Source organism: Vollenhovia emeryi, unplaced genomic scaffold (assembly GCF_000949405.1).
Source record: "Vollenhovia emeryi isolate VEMERY1.0 unplaced genomic scaffold, V.emery_V1.0 DF939332.1, whole genome shotgun sequence".
NCBI classification, from domain to species: domain Eukaryota; kingdom Metazoa; phylum Arthropoda; class Insecta; order Hymenoptera; family Formicidae; genus Vollenhovia; species Vollenhovia emeryi.
Genome location: NW_011967034.1, coordinates 139185 through 147209, shown reverse-complemented (window position 1 = coordinate 147209; position 8025 = coordinate 139185). Strand labels below are relative to the sequence as shown.

Sequence of the window (8025 nt, the reverse complement as noted above, 5' to 3'; positions counted from 1 at the left end):
CCCCCACTTGATTCTTGCGGGGAATTACTCAGAAAACTCTCCCCTACAACATATCTAAGTGGCGAGGAAATCGGTGAGGTGTGACCTTTTCTGCATATTTACCGTACTTTTTAACGTGGAATGCGAATCTGTTATAAAAAGTGGGGGTTCTCATTTTAGATTTTAAAGTTGTCCCCCGCCCCACCCACAGGGGTGGGGGTGGGGATCAATTTTGGTATCATTCGATAGCTCTTTCAAAAATAGGAAATATGTATTTTTCCGTTTTCCGATCCACCCACAATTTCTCGGGATATTCAACCGTTCCGGAACTTTTAGACCACCCTGTATATAATATACATATATTATATATAATTCTTCTTGTATATATAATTAAATATATAATTCTTCAATTTTAAAAGCAAATTAAATTATAACCTACGAGTGATTTGCGTTGGTTATATTTTTCTCCGATCTTGAAAGAATATTAAATTAAATTTTCACGTTTTCTTAATAGTAAATTTCAACTAAATTGATTTCCATTGTCCCCCTTTCATTGTTATACGTGAAAAAGAATCGTTTAACTCGTTGAACAATATTAACTGGATTAAAATAAAAACAGAAGGCAACGTCGACGCTCATTTATAAAAACGGTCTCGAACTGCAAAAGTCAGTTAACACACACATATATACACATATATATATATATATACACACACACACACACACGAACGCACACCCTCGTCGTTATCCCAATCTCTCCAATTAGCTTGAATACGATACAGTAGAATTTTGTTATTTCGCTCGGCCAATTGCGAGTCTCGCTCGTTTTTCGGTGCAAAGAGCGACAATTACGATTACACGAGCCACCAGTCAATTACATCGATTCTAATGTTCAACCATGACGGCGGCGGTGGCAAGCTTACTGTTTATTATTGTCTGGCATACCGCGGCTAACGATCCCTCTCGTCGACACGCGTAAACCATGAGATGCGGTGGATGCCACGACGGATTCCTTACGCAGGGTCCTCCTCCCCCCCCTACCAGTTTGTCGGATGGCTACGCCTCGGTATTCTCCCTCTTGGCGGTCCTTGGGGGCCTACCAATTTGACCAGTCTAGACTACGATAAGCGAGTTTCTCGCTCGGCAAAGACGCGCACCACCGAAACTGAACGGTAGACACCATAGACACCCGGCAAAAGCGATCCTGTACATCGCGATTATGGATGATACCTGACGTGAAACCCTTCAGGCATAACTGTATCTACCGGGATAAATGCCGAAGGAGTTTTGCGAAAAGCGTAGCTTTCGAGAAGATAGTGTAGGAAATTTAATACACTACTGTCATAAAACGCTACAGTTACATATAGTCATTGCAATTTTCTAATATCTTTTCTTATTTACAAAAAATACAATATTTTTCTGCAATTTAAATTAAAAATGGCGCAATCGACGTGGCGTAATTTATTTAGCTATTAGAAAACTGAAGGATATAATTTTCTTTTAATATACAGTAAACTCAAGTCAAAGTAAATCGAGACGAGAGTACGTAAAAACAAAAATAAATTCAAAATAATATAAAAATATATAAATTCCTCTTAAAATTTTTCACACAGCTTTCCCTGTCTTCGCAATACGAAAAATTTCTTTCTTTTTTGGTTCTTAATGTTTCGCGGCGGTACTTGGACACTCCTGCCAAATGAAAAATATCGATACTAGATATGAAAGTGTCGTAAGTATCGTCATGCATTTTGGGCTGTTCAAACCGCAGGCCAGACCAGACCAGACCAGACCAGACCAAAACCAGACCCGAGCGTCGGATCAAATCGTCGGATGTCGACAATAAGAAGCTTACCGAGTTACACGGAGCCTGGGCGAAGCCCGGGCCTCTCAGTCGAGCTCTCGATTTATGCCACGTTTACCGAGCGTGAAATTCTCTTCAGACATGTGTCCTCTTCCGATTTTCCCGGGAATCTAAATCAGCGTTTAAACCAGCGACCCGCTAAGCCGGTACGTCTGGGTCGTCTTCTCACGAAAGGAGAAGAAGCGAGTGGCGAAAAGAAAATCCAAAAGGTGATCGTTCGCCAGGCAACTTAGAAAACAATATCAATAATATAATATACGCTAAAACACAATGAAACTTACGTACACGATTATATTTTACGCGGTGTAATTATCCAAAGAAAAACAAAGGATAAATATTATAAGAATAAGAAATGATTTCCAATCAAGCGCATTAATTTCCCTCGAGTCGACATCTCTGCCGAATGACAGCTCGTAAGGCGTAACGTGCTTGACGTACCCTATACATCAGCCTAATCCGCCAATTAGGTACACCCATCGCTCACGATTGCGGGAGCTACGTAGATGTGATTCGTCCTGGGCAATTTGTATCGAGTTTCGCGCTCGTAGGTGCTCGCGTAATCGCGCGGACACTTCGGAACGCACGGTCGTTATCGCGTTACGAATAACAGTCACTAGTCATTGTTATTATGGTCTCCCCCTCCTCCCCCCTCCCGCTAGTCGTGCGAGCGGCCCTCGAGCGAGGGGCCCTGCGCTACCTCGTGGAATCCCTTCCATCCATTTTACCTCCGAGAGAAATCCGCCCGTGACAGAAGGAGTTTAGCTCGTAATTTTTATCGCTGCGATAATCGTGTTACGAGTAAATCGTGAAATACTGCCCGTACAGTAGTAAGCTCCTTAACTCCGTTAAGAATATTTGTCCCAACATGCCGCGCCAAATATAAAATTAAAGAAGGTAATCGAATTATTCACTTATTCCCGACTCCGTATCACGCGCCAAAGTTATTTACTAAAACTGAATTGCCAAGTTCCTTTCCGCGCGCTCTTTTCTAGCTTCTTAATCGCAAAAGGCTGCCAGCGTTCTCCCTTCGAGAGCCTCGACCCACTTGCCTTTTTACACCGTGAAAGCCACGAATTTGCCTGATTGGTCGCTTGTTCCCGCAGCGTTTTCTTAACAGGGGCCGTGAACCAGGATCAGCGACATTTTATTATTAAGTTTCGCGTTCATCTTGCGGTGCACCGCCGCGACAATTAACTGCAAACGAGTGCGCGCTAGAGGGTGTTGTCGGCCGAGCGGCTCTTCCGGGATGCGCTCTACGCTATACGAGGGGGTGTTTATTAATTAATGAAGCGCGCGCGCGCGCGCGCGATGAGCATGACTTGAATCGCAAACAACGCTAGAAAGACGAGCGCAAAGGGGCCCGAACGTTGTCCTCGCTTTATGAAAGCTGACGGTATGGAATATTGATGGGAGAAAACAGCAAAGGAGCCCTTAAAAATTGACTACGACTGTTGACAAGAAAGACAATTACTTGGCTGATTTAGAGAACGTTAGAACGCATGAAATCAAGGATCTTAATAAATATTGCATTTCTTTCAGTGTTAATTTTCTTAATTTGCAAATTGAAACATAATCTAATTGCAAAATGAGATAGAGAATAAGTCTTTGTTCTTCCCGAGTCGAAATTTTGGTACTATTTTGACACTTTTAAGGATAATTTACACCTACTTAGCTCATCTGCACACCTACATAGACCAGCAACAACTTACTTTGATGACATTATATTTTTTACTCCTCCCTTAAATCTTTAATTCTAAAAATTTACTTTAGCTCCTACTTAAAAAGACCTACTTTAATTGGCAAAAGTAGAAATTTCCGACACTATCAGTTTTAAAGTAGAACTAAATTTTGTACTTGCAGTTCAACCTCTTTTACTGTCTTAGGTCCTACTATATGTATAATAGAATTAAAGGCTCAACATAGGGCCAAGATTTTGACTCGGGTTGTCATTTAATTTAAATTCTCTCCTTAAGACTTTAATCGCCGATACGTTATATTGGGAAGAGTATATTAAAGCAAACGGCATTTCCGTTCAGTGCTTATCGAAAGTGAAGAGAATAATCATTGTTCTGAAGTGCGGACGAGCGAGGGTTTTTAGCGAATTGGGTTTTAGGAATGTGAGTAACGGAAATTAACTTCAACTTCTTGCATCTATCGTTAGATACTCGAGAGACGGATTTGGTATCAAAATTTAAAAGGCAATTTCTTCAAGCAAACTCTGAGCGACCTCGTGCAACATTTCCAGTATAAAAAAAACAACGGCCATTCTCTTTCTCTCCCGAATGGCATTTCCATTGTTGGATACCGTACGCACATAGGATTCTCAATTCACGGGCAAGAATTTGACGAATATGGCGCAGCAGAAGACGTTAACGATGCTCAAGCCGCGCGCACACGGGCTTACGCGAGGACAAAAAGCCGGGCGGAACAAAAGCGGAAGAGAAGCGCGCGGGTGCGCGAGGTCGAGCGGACACGAAGAGAAGGAAGAGCAGAAAAGAAAGAGGATCGCACGGGAGGAACGGAGGGTGAACGAACAACGGCGGAGGGTCGGGGCGGCTGAAGAGGACGAGGGCGAAGGGTAGGCAACAAGATCGATAAACCAAGATGGCGACGCGTATTGCCGCAGAGTACCGCAGCCCGGCTCTCGGCCGCCGGATCATCCTCGGCGTGTGTAGCTTTGCTACACGCATGCACACACGAACCGTCCATTAACGAGATACGCACCGGCGCGGCTGCAGCGTCATCGTCGTAATCGCAACGGCGTTGCTTCCTCCCGCTCGTAAATATCGCGTCAACACACGAGCATATCCGGTTCGATCATGCTTACGTCACCGTCGGATATTTATGCGTTCGTTGTGCGAAATCGTAAAGCGCGCGCTCTTGAAAGCGGAGAAAGACAGTCGCGCGAGCGGACCGAGCGTGTCAGTGATCGAGACGCGTTCATGGTCAGACACGAGTCTGTCCCTCGCGTTCCGTTTCCACGCGATTCCGAGCAGACTGCAGTTCGTATCGCTATAATTGCGGATTACTCTCTGCAAGATATTTTTTGTAAAAATGTCGATATTAAGATATTATTTCTGTGACCTGAAAAATGTGCGGTTATTATTTCTTATTTTTAGCTCACTTTAATTAAACTCTTGTTTCTATCTTATTCCCCGTCGTGGAAATAAATTGCGGAAATATTCGCGTGGTCCATTAGCGTAGCAAAAAAAATCTTTAGTTTAGAATGTTATTATCAGAAAGTATTAAATCTCTTAATTCACATTGTCAATGTAATATATTTCAATTAAGTTGTCATTTTATTATAATAAATTAACAAATTCCACTTTTAATAAATTACCGTCCAACGCACGCATGTTTTCATAAAAGCCGGTATTAATATTTAATTGTGATAAACAAGTATTTTGTTCTTCCCTATTATATTACATTACACATTAATTACATTATAAATTACATCGCGTATTATTGCATATTCTAACTAACGAATAACCAAGAACATCGAACCTACACGTTTCTTATTTTCTGGCAGATAGTATAAAGAAACGACTGTGACAATCAAAGTGCATTCCGTACTGCAGTTCCCTTTACGCTAAGCTCGATGAATCGTGATTGTGCGATCGAAACGAGACTCGGTTCGCCACGAGCGTGGCGCAAGCTAGATGTGTATTGCACTCGCAGAAAATTGAAAGGCTGATGCGAGCCGCGAAGAGAACGCGCACGAGATTATTCCGCCCGGCTCCCCCGCCGCATCCGCTACTCGACGGATGCACTCCATGAATACCTGCAGACACCTTCGATCCGCACGCTCGACTGCTCCCGCGCTCCTGAGAAAAATTCCCGACGAGATAGCCCGCCGTACTAGCATCTCGCCACGACGCGTCTCTATGTTCCAGCACGAGGGCAGATTACGGGGATGATGTACAGCGGAATAAAGCGCACCGTTGTTTGTCCCCCTTCGCGGTTACGCACCCCCGCGGAATATGGAAAGTGCATTGTTGTGTATTTTCGGCCAATCAAAAAGACCGTCCCGCTGCGCGCTGGACCATGCGAACGCGGATCTACCTTATGCATTTCAGAACGACTCCGCATGAATGAAAACGGACGCGGACAAGTTCGCAACACGCATTTTTCTCACCAGACCGGCGTGTCCCATTCTCTCGCATTCGCCCTCACATCCCCTCTAGAATGCCTCCGTATCTTCGCGTTCATCCATATTCACCCTCTCTGCGTAACACATCGCTAACAAACCCCCGCAACCTCGGACGCGATGGCGACGACGACGATCGTCTCTCTCGCTATTAGCTCGTATCATCTTCGATCCCGCTCCGCTCGCAAATCAAGCGAGACCGGCCGTTCGGAAACTCCCTCTCCCGTGATTCGCGGATTGGTCGTCATCGACATCGCGCAAGCGGAATCATTACGAGGCTCGGGGCGTGAGGCTCCGGGAGAGATGTGGCCCCAGAGGGTATTTACGGACGATAGCTGTTCGAGAAGTGCCCGAGGCGTTTATAAAGTCCCATCAAACCCCCCAGAGGAAACCGTCCGACCGCGATGTCAATCATAGTCGCGGGGCTGTGAGCAGGAACCCACGCTTGGCACGTGTCCGCGCAACTTCCGGTAAGATAAGGGGTAGAGCAGTGTACACTAAGAGAAGAGTTCTCAATACATATATCACCCGGCAGTGCGGATTCCTTGGGAAATTCAACGTGTCATTTTTTTCTTCGAACGGAAATTTAATTAAAGCAAGCCCCTCTCGCAATATCGAATGTCGATATTAAATATTTTAGTAAATATATTTTGGGAAAAATATCGGCAAAGCTTTGAGAAAGGCAAAACTCTTCCAATACTTGGAATTTTTACACTTAAAATATTTCGCTAATTACGCGACCAATTAAATTAAACATTCATAAATCGTAAACTTCGCGTATGATAAACTACTAACTTTTAGATCGTTAATCCGCAAATCTCGATTGCCTCTGTCCAATGCTATTACACTTGAATGTATCATAAAATAGGATCGATATATAGAGCCAATTATATTTATAATATCATAGAGAAAAGAATATTTTAATCTTAAATGAAAAATTTTTTAATTTAGAATAAAATGATAGTACGAGGGAAGTTTGAAAAGTCCGTGCAAAATCAGAGAGATGGCATCCCTGGTCGGTATTATTTTTATTTAGTATAGCATCTCTTGGAAAAACACACACCAAGTATCAGCCAGATCGGTCTATTTCTCTGTGTTTGGCGCTCGTTTGAATCGAGAAAGTCGAGTGATTTCGAAAACATGGGTGAAAGAGAATTTCGTGTGTTGATTGCGTGAGGTGTTCCCAGGACGGTTTGCAGCTGTTTCAGCGGAATCCACGGAACTAAGCGTCGTTTCGTCACTGTGGTCGAAACATGGATACACCACTACCCGCCTGAAACCAAGGAGGTGGTGCTCGAGGTGGTGGTTGCAGAATCGAATGCCTATTTTGCGGAGTTGGGCCAATCTTATTATTTGGAAGGGATCAACAAACTGGAGCAGCGTTGGACGAAGTGTATAAGCCTAAAAGGAGACTACGTTGGAAACTAAAAAAAGTTTATCCCGAAAAATTAAGTAGTTTTCATTTTTGCGCGGACTTTCCAAGCTACCCTCGTATGCATCGTCTCTTGTCGAGTGTCGCGGTGCCAACTTCGTGCGTTGTAAGATGGGGGGAAAATTTATTCTAAACGCAAGAACAACGACAAGTTATTCTTGTCTCAATATAGCAAGTCAATCTTTTTTAATTCAATAGAGAAGAATAAGAATTATTGATTTTATTTTGATGCTGTCTTATTTTGATACTAAATGAGGTTGTGAGAAATATAAATGCGTCAAGAATAGTTTTTGTCTCGGTGACAGAGATCCTTTCTGAGGGCGTACGGCTCCTCGAAAGTGCATCGTCCTGAACAAGAAAGAACGTTCGGCTTTAACGCCCTTCAATCGCGTGACTTACTATACTCACGACATGCGATTCTGCGGTTGTTTGCAAGGGGAAGCTGTTCCGAGCTTTGCCTTCGCCAGTGAAAAAAGAAGAGCCGAGTAATATGTGGTCTTAACGCGCCAATCGCCGTATTTACGGGACAACTAGTAAAACAGCCCTTTCATATTCCTCTGTAATTTACAGTGCACCTCATTAGCGGCGAAACTGCACTGAAAAAAA

The 8025-nt window shown here is 43.5% G+C and overlaps 1 long non-coding RNA gene across 1 annotated transcript in view; it reads right to left on the bottom strand.

Moving 5' to 3' along the window:
• Nucleotides 1-503: 503 nt before the first annotated feature.
• LOC105558564 overlaps nucleotides 504-8025 on the bottom strand; it is a 42545-nt gene continuing 35023 nt past the window's right edge. The window contains exon 3 of the long non-coding RNA XR_001008680.1: nucleotides 504-2068. This is a non-coding gene — a long non-coding RNA (uncharacterized LOC105558564). The remainder of the gene's footprint in view (nucleotides 2069-8025) is intronic.